Source organism: Equus caballus, chromosome 12 (assembly GCF_041296265.1).
Source record: "Equus caballus isolate H_3958 breed thoroughbred chromosome 12, TB-T2T, whole genome shotgun sequence".
NCBI lineage: Eukaryota > Metazoa > Chordata > Mammalia > Perissodactyla > Equidae > Equus > Equus caballus.
The window spans coordinates 33,186,544-33,207,993 of record NC_091695.1 but is presented as its reverse complement, the minus strand read 5'-3'; the positions used below and the strand labels follow the sequence as shown (position 1 = coordinate 33,207,993).

Genomic DNA, 21,450 nt, shown 5'->3' with positions numbered 1-21,450 from the left:
GGGAATTGTTCTGTTGCTCCCATCTTTGACTACGGCACAGAAAATTCTGTAGAGTGTAAGCCCTCAGTGCCCAGTTGCTATCTCCCTGGACTCCCATGACCACATTTTCTTAAGTTTTGGCCTGCCAACTCAGGCCCTAAAAATCTTTTGGTTAGGGTCCCTCTGTTTTTGGTGTCTCTAAAGTTATTTGATAGTTGTGCTGTCTCTAAGCCATTCTGAGACTTACTTATGTATTTGGCCACATCATCTCTGCTTCGATTTCTTTTCGCTGCCACATGCCTTCTCTGAAGGTTGAGAACCTAATAACTTACGTACTTGAGAAAAAGGAATGATCAGAGATGTGGGGAAGGAAATGTTAGGTGAAATATTATACATACTTTACCCCATTATCCCTCTTTTCCTCCCTGTCTCTGCCATTCTCCATAAAATAATTTTCTTCTTCTCTCATTCTCACTCTTCTACTCACTTCTTCCTTCAAAACAAGCAGTCAAAGCCATGGGAGAGAAGAAGAGAATCATTTATGTTTCTACTTCCATACTCCAAATCTCTGGAAGGTCTTTCTGAATATAACCCTCTCAAGAAGTCCCATCTAAAAGTAAAAACAAAAACAAAGGTCCAAAACAAGAAAGTAGAGAGCTGAGATTCCCTATACCACAGAGAGTCTGACTCAGCATTGCTGGAGGTTCACTACTTCCTGGCATGTTTCCCAGACAGAGGTCTCTGATGATTGTTCCTATGCTTTGGGCATAGGATGGAAGTGATCTCTAAATGAACTCCATGATTCTTCCAGGGTGAATGGAGGGTTCCTTGACATAAACATGTCTCAAAATTTGAACACCCTGAAGCAAGATCTCGGAGCCTAAAAAAGGAACCCATTAACAGAGTTGGTCTCCCCTCTATCACCCAGGAGGGAGGTTATTTACAGCTTGCATGATTTTAATTGCTCCTTTTTTATTGCAAGCTGTGTTCCCAAGTCCTCTCTTAGATGTGAGAGAAACCTCATAAGCTTTTAAGGTCCTCTTCTCCCATTTCTGGATCATTCTTGAGGGAGGCTGAGTGAGTCAAACCTTACTAACAAAAGACCATGCGCTCATCTCAGAGTAGTGATGGAGTAGGATACTCACAGAACCTGGAAGTTGAAATATGTGTTGGCTCTTTCTGAATACCTGGGTACACCACACACAATAAAAAGAAGAGTAAATCTTTACAGCACTCTTACGTAAGTAATTAGGGACTCTGCTCTAAGGAATATGAAGGCCTAGGACCCAGGAAGAATCTCAAAGGTTTGCAAACAACTCAATATCATTGTACTTCAAGTCTAATTTTTATAAGGAGTCTTCTTCTATGGTGGCTCATTTAGCCTGAAAAGACAAATCTGTAGAGGGATGATCTAAATTTATAGGCTGTGTCAATACACTTTGGCATAAAATGGGGAGCTGGAACCCCTCTGAGACTATTGTTCATATTTAAAAGGAGAAAACAAAGAGCCAGAAGAAAAGGTGTGGGTAATTATTGAGAGGCCTATACTTCCTGATTTGTTCCACTAACAAGTCAAATTTGAGCATTCTACAGAAGTCTCCCTAACTGAGTGGACTCAGTTCAACTTTGATGAACAGGTCAGTTCTTGAGGAAGTGAGGGACCACCAGTTGAAAATAAATGCAATGCTTGGTTTTCTGACAGTGATCCTGCCCATATTGTTCCTGATAAACAAAGCTCTTCAGATTTTGTTTCCTGCTCTACAAATATGGTGAACTTTTCCAAAGTCAGCTAACTAAATATTAGGAAGGATTATTGATGAAATATCTTAAAGAAGCAGAGCTTGTCAAATGGGCCACTTTTTAATAGTCTCCTTCCATTTCCTTTGTTTTTTTTTTTTTAATTTACTAAGCAGAGTAAAATGGAGGTCAGTATGTGGAGGGGGACTATCTGATGTCAGAAATGACTTGAGAAAAATTGAAGGAAGAGAATCCACATAAGCTTTATCCCAAGATAAACTTTATCCAAAACAAAAGGTAGAAAGCTTAGGAGTCCTTAATAAAGAAGAGGAAACTAAAAATAAGGTTTAATTAGAAATGGTAGAATCTGGGCTGGTTGAGAAAAGCAATGTGGCAATTAAAAGGTGCTCTGGGATAAAGAATAGCATCACTAGTCTGACATAGTTCTCTGTGTGTGGTACAATTGGCCTCGGTAATTTTATCTTAGACATCTGTGGGTACAAGCTTTGCAGTGTTCACCATCTAAACCTGAGATTTCCCTTTCTGGCAGTTATACCAGCACGTATTGCAAAACATTTTAATATCCCCTTATTTCTTCTTCCTGAAAGAAGATAAATTCTCCTTCAGTTTATCTCACTGACTTGGCAAGCAGTCACCATTACAGCCTTTCTGTTCATTTCCTGAAAGTGCATCTATGTGAAAAGATGTGGTGATCATGTTACTGAAAGCATGCTCAATTACGTTTTCATTGCCCTGTCCATTTTTATAATAATGCATCTGAAATGGTGTCTGTCATTCTAGAGATCTTTTGTGAGAAATTCTTGCAATGACTATGCGGGGGCATTCCCCCATCTCTAATCTCTTGCCCACATCCTGTCAGTGATCACCTACAAGAATTTATCTCTGTCTTTCCCATGCCACACATCATCTCTCGTTTTGTGCGATGTCTCTATGGGTACATTTCTCATCTCTCTTCCTGGGCTATAAGCTCCGTATTGGCTCGTTTACATCATCCAACGCACCAAGTATAGTCCTTTACACTCTCCAGTGTTTAGAAACAAGATTAATGCAGCAATTAACATATTTTAGTGTGCAGTTTTAGTGCAGATATTTAAAACGTGGCTCTGGAGTTAGACTGCCTGGATTTGAATCCCAGTTTGGCCTTTCATGGGTTGTGTGTCCTTTAAGTTCTTTGCTGCTCTGACCCAAGGTCTTCTCATTTGTAAAATGGCAATAACAAGTGCACATATCTCATAAATTTTAGTTGAAAACTAAAATAAGATAAAGCATAGAAGTATTCAGAATAGCACCTGGAACATAGTACATACCCAATAAATATTAGCTACCTAAAAATATACTTGATCTTCTGGCAAATTCAATCCTATTAGAAGCAGAAAAAAATGAAGCAAATCAAGTAGCTTTGCGTTTTAGAAAAAAAATGGCCAGGAGTAAGCTGCAGTATTCAACTCTTTCACAGAAATATTATTTGTAAAGATGTTACTGTTAGTACTGTGGACTATATATTCAAGGAAACTAGTAATGCCAGATAAAATTTAAAAGAATTTTTTAAAGGCTGAGTCAGTGAGAAAGCAAATAAACTTATAAAGATTCAGAAATGAGAAGAAAAAGCACAAACCTCAGAGGTAGTGAGCTGGGGCCAGTATTTTCCCCAGAGGATTTGCTAATCTCTGGTCGCCTCATTATGGGTTTTAATGAGCAAATATATAAGAGTTAGGAGAAAAAGACAATGTGTGAGATTGACTTAGAGACAACACCCTTTCCCCTCAATGCCACTGAAAACAGGGACTCTCCAGGAGTGACATTCTCAGAAGGCAAACTATTAGAAAAAAGAAAAAACTATGCACAAAATGAGACAGTGATAAGCACACCTCCCTCAGCTTTAGTTTGAAAGAGAAAAAGTAAAAGAGTCTTCCTTGATAATTCTGTTTTTAAAATTTATTTTTATTGAGATAATATTGACATACGACATTGTGTAAGTTTAAGGTGTTTGATGTGTCGATACATTTACATATTGCAATGCACTTACCACTCTATCATTGGCTAACACCTCTATCATATCACATAATTATATTTATTATTTTGTGGTGGGGACAATTAAGATCTAGCCTATACAGATTTTGAAATATACTGATGTACCTCTGAAATTTATATAATGTTATAAACCAATGTCACCTCAATAAATAAATAAAATATCTAGTTTCTTAGGAACTTTGAAGTTTAAGATAGAATATTGCTGTCTGTAATCACTATACTGTGCATTAGATCTCTAGGATTTATCTGAAAGTTAAAAGTTTGTACCATTAAACAACATATCTCCAATTCCCTTAGCCCCCAGTCTCTAGTAACTTCCATTCCATTTGTTTTTACAAGTTCGGCATTTTTAGAATCCACATGTTACTATCATATAGTTCTGTCTTACTCTGTCTGACTTATCTCACTTAGTGTAATGCCCTCACTGTCCATCCATGTTGCTGCAAATGGCAGAATTTCCTTCTTTCTCTTGTCTGAGTAATATTCCACTGTGTGTGTGTGTGTGTGTGTGTGTGTGTGTAACATCTTCTTTATCTATTAATGCATTGACAGACACTTAGGTTGTTTCCATATCATGGCTATTGTGAATAATGTTGCAATAAACATGAGAATGAAGAGATCTTTTTGATATCCTTTTTTCATTTCCTTTGGATATATACCCAGAAGTAGAATTACTGGATCATATGATAGTTATATTCTTAATTTTTTGAGGAATCTCCATACTTTTTTCCTTAGTGGCTGGACCAGTTTACATTCCCAAGGCAACACATGCGAGTTCCCTTATCTCCACATTCTCGCCAACACTTGTTCTCTCTTGTCTTCTTGATGACGACCATTCTAACAGGTGTGACGTCATATCTCATGGTTTTCATTTTCATTTCTCTGATGATTAGTGATATCAACCATCTTTTATGTTCCTTTCGGCAGTTGAATGTCTTCTATAGAAAGAATGTCTATTTATTTTCAATGTCATTTTTAATCAGATTATTTGTTATTAAGTTGTATGAGTTCTTTAAATATAGAATATAATAAGCCCTTATCTGATATATGGATTGCAAATATTTTCTTCCATTCTGTTGGCTGCATTTAATTTTTTTGATTGTTTCTTTTGCTCTGTAGAAGCTTTTTAGTTTGATCTAGTCCCACTTGTTGATTTTTGCATGTGTTTCTTGTGCTTTTGGTGTCATACAGAAAAAATCATTGCAAGATCAATGTCAAGGAGTTTTCCTCTATTTTTTCTTCTATTTTATGGTTTTAGGTCTTATGTTTAAATCTTTAGCTCATTGCAGGTTAAGTTTTGTGAGTTTTGTGAGTAAGGGATCTAGAGTTTGCTCTGCCTTTCTTTGGGTACTCCTGGTTCACTCTTCTTGTTCCCTCTTGTGGCTGAATTCTTAAGTTATTGTGTCTTTGGTTGTTACCACTCACTAGGCTGGCTACTGGAAACCTCTTTTCTGTTCCAGAAGGTGGTGCTCTAGCTCATGTTTGCAGTTTCTCCCTTGTACAAAGGCCAGTTCTGTTTTTCTGAGAGCAGTCTGTTTGCCAGATTCAGGAATGTGCACAAGGAGCCAGTTGCAGAGTGGAGAGAAGTGTGGGTTTGGCACTGGAGTTTTGGGCATTCCTGTGGATGTGGTGGGGTAATCCTCTGGTGAGGTACTCCTGGGGCCTCATGGGAGGACTTTCTGCTGAAATCATGAGCCCTTGCATTCCTCTAATTCTCTCTGATATTCCTATCTGCCTTTTAACCTGATCTCCCTTCTCCCTCTGCTCATGGTCTATCTGCCTCAGTAGTCTAAGTATCTCTAGAGAGCAAGGAATTCCTAGCTGCATCCATATTTGGGGAAAGGAACCCTTTTACCTTATTTATCAGGCTATACCTTATGCTTCTATAAGGATTTTCTCTTTTCATTCATCTTTGGAACAAGGAGAATGGGAAATGTTTAGGAAGTAGGAAGAAGTTCGGGATGCCTAATGCTGACCAATGATTGCAGCTCATAGACAAAGTTTATTCCATTAAAGACACAGCCCTTTTCCAGGGAAATCTCCATGACTTCTACTATTACCCATATACATGACTGCCAGGCTACATTTGACATCTGTTTTCTACTTTTCATGGCTTCCCATGGTTTGCTTTCTATTTTGAGATTATCTGAATAAAAATGTGTTTTTGATGGGAGATGTTCTGTGACCATCTGGAAAGATGACAGCTATAACATCTTGAAGAAGGCTTACCGTGCCTGGTGAAAAATATTCTTTGGTTATTTAGCATTTGGCCTGAAGGCCTAGTGCTTTCCTTCCCTGGACTGGCTCCAAAGAACAAAAAGAGAAAGAACTTCCAGAAACCCTGCCTAAGTTTCCCATCCCTGTGTCCATTGCCTAAGCATCGTAACCTTTTCATGATTCAAGTCACTCTACTTTGTAGGAGAAACCTTGAACATAAGAACAATGAATAGAACCAAGGGTGATTGAGAATCCAATAAAACCATATGCAAAAGTGATAAGAGGTTGCAGTTTGCTGGGTAGAGGGTCCAGAGTTTCCAATAGACTTTTGAAAGTATCATTGACCAAAGAAGATCAAGAATCACTGTCTTAGACAGTTTAATTCATAAGTATCTCTGATTAGGGGAAATAAAAATCTGTACCTGCAAGGATGGGTGGATAACGGCTCTTACAACTTGATCTTTTCTAGCTCCTCAGGAGCCTTCTTGGTGTCATTAAGTTGGGTAAGTCACATCCATTTCTAAGCTGTGTCTTGGCGTGTGACTCTTTCTACCATTTCATTATATTTTTCTTATATCTCTCTTGGCTTTGTGAAAGCAGAAAGGCAGTTACAGAACTTTCCACCCTCCCTGATTACAAATTAATTGAGTATTTGTTCCCAAGGGGATTTTAAAGAACACCTACTTCACCATCCTCATTTAATGGTCCAGCATAACTCAGGGGCTTTTTCAAGCACTTAATTAATTTCAGAGCCATGACTGATCAGATTCTTTCTCTTTTACCATATAAAGAGATGAGAGTATTTTCCTTAATTACTTTGTTTCCAATCCTCATACGTTCGTAAACTATGGATTGGGAAAATATGAAATTAAGGCATTTTAGAAGATAATGTACTAATGATGTCCGTTTATTGCCTTTGTCCCCAAAGAGAATTACAGTATTTACGCAAGAGAATTTTTTAAGTTGAGTTTGGTAATTATAAATGGAAGACACTGATTAACTCAAAGTTGATGATTAAGATATATATGTAGCCAGCTGCAGAGTGGAAAGAAATTAAGAGTATTTCTTTTTGTCTTTTGAAAATGAAATAATTTCCTTCTCCCATCTTTTTCCCTGCAGATGGTACCAACCAGGTCCATGGAAGGAGATAGAAATCAACCTCTGCAGTCGTGTTTGTTCTCCTGGGGCTCTTAGATGAAAAAAGGTGAAGCTTATCCTCTCTCCACTCTTCCTAGGGATCTACCTTGCGATCCTAATTTGGAAACTGGGTCTCATCATCCTAATCAGGATGGACTCCCATCTGCACACACCCACGTACATTTTTCTCAGTTTCCTGTCCTTTATAGACATCTGTTCTTCTTCCACCAGCCCAAGGATGCTTTCGGACTTCTTAAAAGATACAAAAAATGATTTTGCTCATTTCCTGTGCCACCCAGTATTTTGTTGAGTCCTAGATTTGTCTGACTGAATGCTGCCTCTTGGCTGCCATGGCCTATGACAGATATGTTGCTATTGGTAGGCCTCTGCAGTACTCAGCCATCATGGCTCCCAGCCTCTGTCAGAAGATGGCTGCTGGGGCCTATGGGAGTGGTTTCCTTGCTGTCATCGCTATTACTATGCCACTTGGTTTCATCTCTGTTACCATGGGCCCAATATCAGTTCAAATTTCTTCCTTGACATAATCCAAATTATTTTCTTGTCTTGTTCTAATCCCTTCATCAGCCATACCATTCTTTTTCTCGTATGTATTTTTGTTGGGTTCAGTTCTTTCTTAGTTATCAGCTTATCCTATGTTTTCGTTTCACCTTCCATTCTGAAAATATCTTCTGTCAAAGGTAGTGCCAAAGCTTGCAATACCTGTGCCTCTCACCTGGTAGTTGTGACAATCTTCTATGGCACAAGCCTCTCTGTGTGCCTACTTCCCAGCTCTAGCCACTCCAACAAGCAGGACAACGTGCTGTTAGTGTTCTATGTTATCTTTATACCCATGTTAAATCCTCTTGTCTATAGTTTGAGGGAAAGGGCTTTCAAAGAGGCCCTGAAGAGGGTGGTAAAGAGGCTAATACATTTACCTCAGTGAGAACAATATTTTTGCAGCTGTTATTTCCCCTATGAGGAACACAAGAGTAAGAATACGTGTGACCCTTTGTAGGTCACAAGAATAGCTAGGTAGAGAGATGGAATGAAAACCTGGCTCCTTGATTCCTGGTGCCATTATGTTTAGCTGTCACCATCAAGTGATCTATTTGAGGCAGTGTCACCACCATTGAATTCAGTTTATAAAGCGTGTATCCATGATTAGACCCAGGTCGATAAAACCCTACACTTTGAGAATAGAAGTTCTGTAATATATTTCATGTAGAGAAATGATAAGAATCTAGGAAGCCACACAGACAGTTCTTTCCTCATTGATTTTTTCTTTTATATATTTTCAATTGTTGAGAATTTATTTGTGCTTCAAGAAAATTTTTAAAAAGAATGTATAAAATTGCATATGTGAATGTTAAAAATAATTTAAAAGTGAATACTTTATCTTATTAATTCCAAAGAGAGTGAGAGAAATCTAGTGTGAGAGAGATGGCACAGAATCAGAAAATTGGAAAGAGGGAGAAAAACAGAGAGAGAGAGAGCGCAGAAAAAATGGGTACAGAGGGAAGGAGAGGGGAAGGAGGAGAAAGCAGGAGAGGAAACTAAAGGAAAAGAGAAAAAAATAGTGTTCTGGCTTTATTCCCAAATAACATTGTTCCTTCTATCTTATTCCTTGAAACTCCTTGTGAATTGAATTGTGAAAAACAGATGGGAGAAGGGAATGGTAGAAAGAAGGGGCAATTTTAAGGTCAAGAGTTGGGGAGATTCTCACAGGCTAGAAAGAAGTCAAAGTCATCAATTTCCGGGCATACGTGGCCTGAAGCATGTTCTGTGGTAGCCTCCCAGAGACCATGCCAGACTCAGAAATGAAGGCTGTCATGGTATGTCTAGGAAGGCAGAGTCTGAATCTCAAAGATCTAAGCGCATGGAATTTCAAGGCCTTAAGTTGACCAGAGAGCAGCAGAGCAACCAGATGTGGGGTACCATGGAGACTCAGGGTCCAACTGGTATAATTTAAAGAAAATTTTGAAAAGAGATGTTTTCTCATGCATGAGTTGTGGACTAAGCTTTACATATATTATGTTACTATTTACACAATATTTTACACTTTACATAGTTACATTGCATAGGTTTGATTTTTTTCTCTTACCATGTTCAGTTGGCAGGGGATAAATTAGACCCATTTACAGATAAAACCTTTGGTCATATTGAGGTCTGCCACATTCTTCCCAGGGTAGCAACAATTCTTCTTGAAGCTCACAAAGTGTCATGTATGGAACAAAATGGTTCTTACTAACCAGAAACATTTCTACTGCTACTTGTCCATGGTGCCAAATTTCTGTACATTTGATGTTATAGCTTTAAAACTATCTTAAGAATCTGTTCCTTTTAAAATGTTAATTTTTTACAGTTCTTATCAGAGTGACTATATAACTACTGACCAATTAGCAAGTGTTAAACTGAATAATTAACTCTTTATCCCATCCATCCTTTTCACTCTAGAAGTAGCATTAGCAGAAGCAGATCAAATCATGAATGAGAACTTCCTAAATCAGGTGTTTCCCTAGTAATGGCAGGGTAGATGAGCTCCATCTTAAAAAAAAAAAGGAAAAACAAAACCCAAAAAACAAAACCAAAATTTTGTGGGAATCATCTTAAGCAGATATTTTTAATGAAGGATTAGTAATGCAGCATAATATGTTGTAAAGAACTCCAATTCAGAACACATGAATTAAACCTACTTTTAATAGAAGGCATGCCACGTACTTCACACTCTCAGTGCTTTATAAGGATTATCTAATTGATTCTACGAAGAACTACTCTATAAAGTAGCTGATACTATAAGCCCATTTTATGGGTGATATTAATGGAGCTTGAAGAGATTAACTTGCTCAAGGTCACACAACCAGGAAATGGAAAGCTGGAATTCAAACCAGATTAGCTGATACTAATGTCCATGGTATTAACCATGATGATCTGTGGCTCTGTCAAGAATTAGTTTTACTGTATTCCTTATTACTTCAATATCCTTACTTATCCCTAGGAAACCATGCAATATCTGTCTCATAGGGCTGCTGTGATAATTAGCTCAGGTCACGGAGTGAGAAAAAATATATATCTAAAATGGAAGGCTTTGTAAACAGGGAAATGTCCACATATCTAATTTATTGTTATCAAGCAGTATTCTCAGTTAGCTGTGTCATCTTTGGCAAATCTCTTAGCTCCTCTGGCTTCTAGCTCCTCACCTTGAAAATGATGATGGTATTAGACTAGAAGATGTCCAGGTCCTTTCCATGTCAAATGCCTCCAAGGTTGTTAAAAGAAATGTTATAATCACAAGACCATAATAGGACCATGAGGAAGTGGGGAATTGAATCAGAAGGGACATGGCAAAGTGGGGCATGAAATTAGATGGAGTAAAATTCCATGACAACCATGACCCAAGAGAATAAGCACCTGGAGTGTTTTCTCCCTCATTGTCTTTTCTCTTTTCACCTCTGCCCTAATAACACATTTAAGAAATACCCATCCAGTTGTGAGTGTTTCTTTGGCTGTGAATGGACAGCCAATTTCATGGCCTAAAGCACCAATCTTGGAGTGCAGTAGGGCCCACCTGAATAGATCTTTTGAAAGCAAATGAGCAATTTCAAGTTTGGCAAGAGCTCTGTTATCCTGGGGGATGTAGGTCAAGGTGAGAGGGCAAGATTTATAGAAAAGAGTGGATTCCGTGTTATCTCAATATCCAAGTGATTCTTCCAGTAAAACCTATGTGGAGTAAGATTTGTGGTCCTCATACATTTTATGAGGTTTATGCTCTCTTCTCTTCTTTATCTCTTTCCTCTCCCTCACTTCCACACCCTCCACTTAGGGCTTTTCCTGGGGTTCTCTTTCTCCCTACCCAAATTCTCTCACCTTCAGTGAAAAGAATAATCTCTAATCTAAAATGTCAATATTACTATGGAGTGAGGGGTGGATGATGTTGAGTTCTAGTTCTGCAATTTCCTAATGATGTGGTCTTTAACTCAGTTAACTTGTGTTTTTCACTTGTAAAATGAGAGAAATAGAAACATTTAGAATCTAATGAGACAATTTCTATAAAGCCTAGCACACTCTAGAAATTAATAATAAAGCATTGAATGAAAAATAATAATTTGCTGAATTCCAGGGGATTTAACTAATATCAAAACATCTTTGTCTAAGTATGGCCCTCTCATCACTCTTATTCAACACAGTACTGGAAGTTCTAAGCAGAGAAATTAAGCAATAAAAAGAAATAAAAAGTAACAAAATTGGAAGAGAAGGAGTAAAACTGTCACTATCTGCAGTTGACATGATTTTATACTTAGAAAGCCATAAAGAATCCATCAAAAAACTATCAGAAATAATAAGCGAATACAATAAAGTTTCAGGGTACAAAGTCAATATACAAAAATCAGTTGTTTTTTTTTTAAAGGCAAAGATCATACCCATTTCATTTATTTATTTTTTTAAAGATTGACACCTGAGCTAACATCTGTTGCCAATCTTCTTTTCTTCTTCTTGTCCCTAAAGTCCACAGTGTATAGTTGTATATTCTAAGTGTAGGTCGTTTTGGTTGTGCTATGTGGGACACCACCTCAGCATGGTCTGACGAGTGTTGCCACGTATGCATCCAGGATCCAAACCGGAGAAACCCTGGGCCGCTGAAGCAGAGCACGTAAACTTAACCACACAGCCACGGGGCCAGCTCCAGTTGTTTTTCTATATACTAACAATGAACCAGCAGAAAGAGCAATCAAAAATAAAATCCCATTTATAATCACAATAAAAACAACAAAATGCCTAGAAATAAATTTCACCAAGGAGATGAAAGACCTGCACACTGAAAACAGTTAGGGATTGTTGAAAGAAACTGAAGACAGAAAGAAATGAAATGATATTTCATGCTCATGGATCACAACTGATTTCTGAATGTTGACTTTTTGTTCTGGAACTTTATCAAATTCATTTATTACTTTCAACACAGTTTTGGTTGAATCTTTAGGATTTTCTGTCTACAAGCTCATAACATCTGCAAGTAATGCTAATTTTATTTCTTATTTCCCCATTTGTATGTCTTATATCTCTTTATCTAGCCTTTTTGCTCTAGCTAAGATTTTCAGTCGCTATGTTGAATAAGAGTGGTGAGAGTGAGAACCCTTGTCTTGTTCCTAATGTTAGAGGGAAAGCTTTGTTTTTCACCGTTGACTATAATATTACCTCTGGGTTTGTTTTATATGTTCTTTGTTATGTTGAGGAACATTCCCTCTAGATCCAATTTTGCAGGGTTTTAATCATGAAAGGATATTGTACTTTGTCAAATGCTTTTTCTGCATCTATTGAGATGATCATGTTTTTCACCTTTCATTCTACTAATGTGGTGTATCACATTTATTGATTTGTTCATTGAACTTTCTTCCTTTCCTAGGATAAATCCCACTTGTTCGTGGTGTATAATCCTTTTACTGTGTTGTTGAATTTGGTTTCCTAATATTTTGTTGAGAATTTTTGCATCTCTTTCAAGATGGATATTGGTCTGTAGTTTTCTTTTCCTGTGTGCTGTTCTTGTTTTCTTTTCTTGTGTGTTTATCTGGCTTTGGTGTCAGAGTAATACTTTCAATTCCAAAATGCAATAGGAAGCATTCCTTCCTGTTCAATTTTTTGAAAATGTTTGAGAAGGATTGTCATTAATACTTTTTTAACGTTTGGTAGAGTTTGCCAAAGAAGCCATCTGGTTCTGGGGATTTCTGTGTTAGGAGGTTTTCAATTACTGATTCAATTTCCTTACTTGATTTTTTTCTATTTAGATTTTCTGATTCTTCCTGATTCAATCTTGACCGTTTGTATATTTCTCGGAAGTTATTCATTTCTTCTAGATTATCCAATTTGCTGGGCTGTAATTGTTCATAGCAGTCTCTTTTAATCTTATGTATTTTTTACTATCGCTTGTAATGTCTCCCCTTCCATTTCTGATTTTATTTATTGGAGTCTCCTGTCTTTTATTGTTAGTGTAGCTAAAGATTTGTCAATATAGTTTATCTTTTAGAAAACTAGCCCTTAATGTCATTTATTATTTCTATTGTTTTTCTGGTCTCTATTTAGTTTATTTCTAGCCTGGTCTTTGTTATTTCCTTCCTTCTATTCACTTTGGTCTTTGTTCTTCTTTTCTCATTCCTTGAAGTGTAAGGTTAGGTTGTTATTTGAGATCCTTCTGTATTCTTAATGTATGCATTTATTGCTGTAAACTTCCTTCTCAGAACTGCTTTTGTACCATAGTATTGGTTTTGGTGTATTATATTTCCATTGTTATATGTTTCAAGATGTTTTTTGATTTCTCAGCTGCGCATTGATTTTTCAGTAGTGTGCTGTTTAGTTTTCACATATTTGTTCATTTCTCAGCTTTCTGCTAATGGATTTCTAGTTTCATGCCAATGTGGTCAGAAATGATACTTGGTATGATTTAAATCTTAAATTTTCTAAAACACATTTTGTGTCCTCTCATGTGATCTATCCTGGAAATGTTTTCTGTGCACTTTAGGAGAATGTGTGCTCTGCTGCTATTGGATGGAATGTTCTATAAATGTCTGTTATATCCATTTGGTCTAACGTGATTCAAGTTGAACATTTTTGTGGGAATTTCCTCTCTGGATCATCTATCCATTTCTGAAAATGGAGTATTAAAGTCCCCTACTATTGTTGTATTGTTGTCTATTTCACCCTTTGTATCTGCTAATATTTGGTTAATATATTTAGGTGCTCTGATTTTGGGTGCATATATATTTACATTTATTATGTCTTCCTGATGAATTGACCCCTTTGTTATTATGTAATGACCTTCTTTGTCTCTTGTTTCAATATTTGGCTTAAAGTCTATTTTATCTGATATAAATATAGCTATTCCTGCCTTCTTTTGTTTTCCACTTGCATGAAATATCTTTTTCCATTCTTCCACTTTGAGCCTATGGGTCTCATGAAAGCTTAGTGAGCCTCTTGTAGGCAGCATATAGTTGGGTCTTGATTTTTCATCTATCTAGGACTCTGCCCTTTTTTTTGGTGAATTCAATTCATTTACATCTATTGTAATTATTGATATGTAAGCACTTACTAATGCCATCTTGTTCATTGCTATCCAGTTGTTTGTATTTCCATTGTTTCCTTTTTTCTTGTGTGCACCTACCTTTGCACATGTGTTTTTTTCCATGGTGGTAGGCTCTGTTTCCCCTTTCTTATCTTTCGTGAACCTAGTCTAGATTTTCACTAGGTGATTACAATGAGGGTTGTATAGAAATCTCATAAGGAAAACAGTCCATTTTAAGCTCATAGCAGCTTGACTTCCATTTTCTACAAAAACTGGACCCTTCTACTCTTCTGTTTTACATTGTTATGTTATTTTTGCCTCTTTTTATATTCTGTATTCTTTAACAAATTATAGTAGCTATAATTATATAATACTCCTCACTTTTAGTCTTTATACTACAATTTAGTGGTTAGCACACCATCCTATTACAGAATTAGTCTTTTCAGTCTGCCTTTATATTTACCTTTATCACTGTGCTGTATTCTTTTGTATGTTTTCATGTTGCTGATTAGTGTCTTTTCATTTCAGCTCAAAAAACTCCTTTCAGCAGTTTTTAGAAGGAAGATGTAGTGGTGATGAACAATCTCAGCTTTTGTTTTTCTGGGAAACTCTTTACTTTCCCTTCATATATGAAGTATAACTTTGCCTGATAGAGTATTCTTGACTGGCAGTTTATTCTTTCAACACTAAGTATGTCATTTCACTTTGTCCTGGTCTGTGGGATGTGGCTGAGAAAACTCCTGGTAACTTAATGGGGGTTCCTCTGTAGGTTACCATCATTTTTCCCTAGTTGCTTTTGGGATTTTGTGTTTATCTTTGATTTTTAAAAGTTTAATTATAATATGTCTTGGAGAAAGTCTTTTGGCATGAAATAATTGGGTGGTCTATAAGCTTTGTGAGCTTGGCTGTCCAAGTGTCTCCGGGTTTGAGAAGTCTGTAGTATTATTCCCTAAATAAATTTTCATCTGCCTTCTTCCTCTTTTTTCCTTTCAAACTTCAATTCTTTTAATTTTGTTTTGATGAAATCCCATAGATTGTATAGGCTTTCTTTGCTCTATTGTCTTTCTTTTTTTCTTTGCCTTGCTCTGACTGGGTTATTTCAAACTTCTTGTCTTCTAGCTCACTTATTTGTCTTCAGTTTTCTTTACTGCAAATGCTCTTTATTGCATTTTTCATTTCATTCATTGAATTCTTCAGTGCCAGAAATTGTTTCTTTTTTATAGTTTTGGTTTATTTAGTACATATATATATATATGTGTGTGTGTGTGTGTGTGTGTGTATATCATTTTGTTCATTTTTTTCTCCTAACCTCATTATTGTCTTTTTAGTTACCTTGTAGTTCATTGAGATTCTTCAAAAAGCTATTTTGAATTCTTTATTAGCTTGGTCACAAAATTATGTACCTTTAAACTTCTGAAATTGGAGATTATGGTCATCTTTAGGTGACAACATATTTCCTTGATATTTCATATTTCTTGTAGGTTTTGGTTGCTGCTTTTACATTTGAATTTAAAAAGACCTCCTAAAATCTTTACTAATTGCCTTCCTATGGGGTTTACTGTCACTGGTGGTGTTATATCTGAGATTTTCTCTGACTTTATATGGGTGAATGTGCTCCACTCTGCTTGCTACCATGGTTGGCAGAATTTTTAGGCTATTGTGTCTTCCTCGTTACAATTCACGAGGATGGCTACTGGAAACCTCTTATTTGTTTTCTCAAAGCTAGTGCTATAGCTCATGTTTGTGTGTTCTCTCTTGCCATAGACCCAGGTTTATTTTTCTGAGACCACCCAGTTTACCAGCTTTGTTGTCACTGCTTCCCTTAGAAATATTCACAAGAAGCCAGTTGCAGAGTGGGGAGAGGTGTGGGTTTGGCACTGGGGCCTTGTGGTTCCCACTGATCTGGGGGGGAGATTCTTGGGTGAGGTACTCCTGGAGGCTCACGGAGGATTTCAGCTGAAATCCTGAGTGCAGTAGGCAGGAACTATGCTCATTTAATGTCTTTTGATATTATCATTTGTTTATTTCCTGATCTTCCCCCTCCCTCCATCACCAACTACCTGTCTCAGTGCACTAGGTTCTTTTTAGAGACACAGATTTCTCCAGCTGTGTCCAACACTGTGGCTGGGCACTCACTCACTGTTCTTTTCCCCTGTGGCATAGTTCACCACCGTTGAATATTTCAGACTGTGCATTGTTGCCTTGAATGAGTGGTCCTTGGAATGCTCCTCTCACCTTCCCCACTGTGACCAACTCATGCTTCTTTTCTGTTCCAATAGTTCACTGTACTCCACTCTCAAGAAGGCTGGGGTTCCACAAAGTCTCTCTCATTCATGGGTGTCTGCCAAAGACAGCACTCTCCAGACTTTACCTGATCATAACCCAGATGGACTTAGGTAGGTTCACTGACTCCTGCTGGCTCTGCAGCCCATTCTGAGGTCTGTTTGATTATGGGATACACAGGTAGGCAAGATTTTTCCTGGGTCCCTTGGTCTATGGCCCTGGATACCACAACTCCCACAGGGTGTTTTTGCTCAAGAATGGATGTCTAATTCATTCTTACAAAAGTGGGACAAAAAGAAGGACTGTCTTTTACTGCTAAGATGCTAACATTCCTCCTTCCTCTGATAATTTTTAATCTCATACACTTACTCATGTAGATATGCAGCTATATCTTTGACTATTGTGACACCAAAAGACACCAAGTCAAAATTTTTGTTTAAAGGGATTCTGTGTTGGTGTTGCCCCTAAGGTATCTGACAGAAATAATATAAAGCATGTCTGAAGGAAGACATTTTAAACTCAAGCCTCAGTGATTCCCACAGATAAATTTTTTTTAAATGCTAAATTAAGATAAAAAAAATCACTAAGCAGACAAAAATACAAGATACCTTGCTAAGAGTCAGCTATAACATCAAACTATAAAATCAGATTTGCAAAACTATGTAGTTAAATTATTAGATATTAATAAGAAATAAATATGTTTAATATGTTTAAATAATGGATGCTATGGAAAGTATGATGAAAGAATAAGAGACTATCAAAGATGACCACTCAGGAAAAGAACAAAATGAAACCTTTAGAGAGAAAACAAAATATTATCACTGAAATGTGAAATTAAACAGATGCATTAAACAACCAGTTAGCAAAACTTATGATAGAATAAATTATCTGGAAGAGAGATCTGTAAAAATTAAACAGAACACAGGAGAGAAATACAAATAATGGATGTTTGAGTGAAGTGGAGGGTAGAGCAAGAAGATTCAATGACAGACATTTAATTGTGGTTCCAGAGGCATATACTAGAAATATAAAGACAATTTCAGAATATTACCTGTGTTTGATAGATAGCACAACAGGCTTAAGTTTACCTTATTGAATGAATGGACATTAGAGGAAGCTGTGAATACCTCCGTGAGTAGAAGATGAACAGAATATATCGTAGATGTAAAATCAATCTTTTTGTTGTCATGATTGTTGGTTAAGATGATGACTGCGAAGATGATGAAGAATGCAGTTTTCTGCTCTGTTCTCACAAAATTCTCTTTCTATTCAGTCTCACTGTGGACAGAAACACACCTAAGTCTGGCACGATCAATGCACTCATGCATCACTTAATTGTGGGGAAACATTGAGCAATGAATCATTAGTCAATTTCGTTTTTGTCTGAACATCATAGACTGTACCTCCACAAACCTACTTGGTATACCTACTACACACCTATGCTATATGGGACTAGTCTCATAGGATCACCATCATTTATGCGGTCTGTTGGTGACTGAAATGTTGTTACGTGGCACATGACTGTACATATTCTGTCTGCTCCCATTTTTCCTTCCACATTGATCTCAAATCTTGCATTTATTTTCTAATTAGTAACTTCCTTCCTTCAGAATACTTTTCAAAAGAGTTCACCATGAAGCAAAGACAGATCTAATTTTGGGAAATGAACCCGTCTGCCTCACTTCTCAGACTACAGCCTTATGCTTCAATGGGGATTTTCTCATATTGTTCATTTTTGGTCCTAGAAGGCTGGGAAATGATTGGCGAAAAGAAAGTCATTCTGGATGGCTAATACTGACAAGTATTTGTAGCTCATAGACATAGTTTATTCCACTAATGTTGCAGTCTTTCTCCAGGGAAATCTCCAAGACTTCTACTTTACGCAAACACAAAACTCTCAGCTACATGTGACATATATTTTCTAGGTTTCATGGCTTCCCATGATTTTCTTTCTAGTTTGAGTTCATCTGAATAAAAATATACTTGTGCTGGAGATGTTCTAATGACCACCTGAAGAGATGACAGCTATTGCATCTTGAAGAGGGCATGCAGTGTCTTATGCAAAAATATTATTTTGGTTATTTACTGTTTGGCCTGAAGACTTAGTGCTTAACTTCTCTGGACTGGCTCCAAGGAGAAAAAGAGAAAGGACTTCCAGAAATCCTGCCTCAGTTTTCTAATCCCCATATCCCTTGCCTAAGCATCCTCATCCTTACATGAGTTCAAATCACTCTACTTCTACAGAAGTCTTGAATCTAGGAACCATGAATAGACTTGAGGGTGACAGAGAATCCAATAAAACCATATGCAGAGGTGATAAGTGGCTGCAGTTTCCTGGGTACAGGGTTCAGACTTTGTAACAGATTTTCAAATGCATCACTGACTCAAAGAAGATCAAGAGTCGCTGTCTTAGATAATTTAACTTATAAGTATCTCTGATTTGAAGAAAGAAAAAGCTGCACCTGCAAAGAAAGGAGCATAATGGCTCTTTCAAACTTATCTTATCTAACTTCTCAGGTGCTTTCCTAGAATCATTAAGTTGTTCAACTCACATCCATTTCCAAACTATATCTTGTCTCTGACTCTTCCCACTATTCTATGGCATTATTTTTAGATCTCAGATGGTTTTATGAAAACAGAAAGGCAGTTACAAGATAGTCCACCCTCCCTGATTACAGTTTAGTGGAATCTTGGTTCCAAAGATTCTATTTATTTATTTATTTATTTTCTGAGGAAGATTTGCCTTGAGCTAACATCCATTTCCAATATTTCCCCTTTTTTTCTTTTTATGTGGGCTGTACCACAGCATGGCCTCTAACAGAAGAATGGTGTAGGTCAGTGTCTAGGATTCAAACCCAGGTACCCTAAGTGAAGGGCACTGAACGTAACCGCTAGGCCTCTAGGGCTCGCCCCCGAAGGAGATTTTAAAAGACATGTACCCCAGCATCCTCATTTGGTGTATGAAGCCTCATGATTCAGGGACTTCTTCAAGCACTGATTAACATCAGAGCCATGTGTGAGGAGAATTTTTGTTTCACCATATCGAGAGATAGCAGTTTTCACCAGTTTTGTCTATTTCTGATTCTCATATATTTGTGAATTCTAGGAAGTTAAAACATGAAATTAAGACATTTCAGAGGATAATGTACTCATAATGCCAATTTACTGTCTTTTGTCGCCAAAGAGAATGAGAATGTTTATTGAAGGGAATTGTTCATTTAAGTTTAGTAATCATGCGTGGAAGACAGATTAACTCAACATGATGATTTAAGTTGTATATTTAGTCAGCTGCATGACTGGAAAAAGACGAAGAATACTTGTTTTTGTTTTTTGAGAATGAAATAATTTCCATCTGTCATCTTTTTGTCAGTAGATGACACTAACCATGTCCATGGAAAGGAATAGAAATGAGACTTCTGTGTCCACGTTTGTTCTCCTGGGACTTTCAGATGAAAAAGAGGTGCAGCGTGTACTATTCCCAGTCTTTCTAGGGATCTACCTTATGACTCTAATCTGGAACCTGGGTCTTATCATCGTAATCAGGATGAACTCCCACCTGCACACGCCTATGTACTTTTTTCTCAGTTTCCTATCATTTTTAGACATCTGTTATTCTTCTTCAAATAGCCCAAGAATGCTTTCAGACTTCTTAAAAGATGAAAAAAACATTTCCTTCATTGCCTGTGCCACCCAGTATTTTACTGGGTGCTGGATGGGTCAGGCTGAATGCTGCATCTTGGCCACCATGGCCTATGACAGATTTGTTGGTATCGGTAGGCCTCTGCAGTACTCGAGCATCATGGCTCCTGGCCTCTGTCATAAGTTGATTGCTGGGGCCTATGGGAGTGGTTTCCTTGGTAGCTTAGTTCAAACAGTTTCTTGCTTTCGTCTCTACTACTGTGGGCCCAATATCATTCCAAATTTCTACTGTGATGTAACCCAGATCATTTCTTTGTCTTGTTCTGATTCCTACATCAGCCAAATGATTCTGTCTCTCGAATCTATTCTTGTTGGGTTTGGTTCCTTCTTGGTAATCATCTTATCTCATGCAATCACTGTAGCTTCCATCCTGAAACTATCTTCCATCAAAGGTAGTGCCAAGGTCTTCAATACCTGTGCCTCCCACCTAGTAGTTGTGACAATCTTCTATAGCACAAGCCTCTTTATGTACCTGCATCCTAACTCTAGCCACTCCAAGAAGCAAAACAAGGTGCTGTCAGTGTTCTATGTTATCCTAATCCCCATGTTAAACCCTGTTATCTATAGTTTCAGGAACAAGGAGATCAAAGAGGCCCTCAAGAGGATGACAAAGAGAGTAACACATTTATCTCCATAAAAACAATATTTGGGCAGGTGTTATTTCCCCTATAAGGAAAATAGAGATAAGAACATGTAAGAACTTTTTGTAGGTCATACAACAGCTAGATAGAGAGAAGTGAAAAACTCACTTCTTGATTCCTGGTGCCATCATATTTAGCTCACACTACCAAGCGATCAGTTTGAGGCAGTGTTATGAACATTGAATCTAGTTTAAAAGGTTTGTTCCCAGGATTATACCCACGTAGGTAAACCCCATATTTTGAGAACAGAGGTTCTGATAGACATTATATGCAGAGATAGACAAGAACCTAGGAATCCACACAGTCTTTCTCCTATGATTTTTAAAATGTCTTTTATTCATTTTCAACTGTTAAGCTTTTATATGTATTTCAATAAAATAAAATAATGTATAAAATCAAGTTGTGAAACTTAAAAATTATTTTAAAATGAGTACTTTTAATCTCCACCTCAAAGAGGGAGAGAGAGTGAGTATGAGAGGGAGGGACACAGAAAGAGAGAGATAGAAAGACTGAAGGAAAGACAGAGAAAGATAAAATATGACAGGAGAGGAGAAGAAGAAAGATTGATCTGGCTTTATTCCCAAATAAGCTTGTTCCTTCCATCTTACTCATTGAGCCTCCTTGTGAAGCGAATTTTGAAAAAGGTATGGGTGAAAG

The 21,450-nt window shown here is 37.2% G+C and overlaps 1 pseudogene; it reads left to right on the top strand.

Moving 5' to 3' along the window:
* The first annotated feature begins 19,698 nt into the window (after positions 1 to 19,698).
* On the top strand, positions 19,699 to 20,875 carry LOC138916690 (olfactory receptor 5A1-like; annotated as a pseudogene).
* The last annotated feature ends 575 nt before the right edge of the window (positions 20,876 to 21,450 follow it).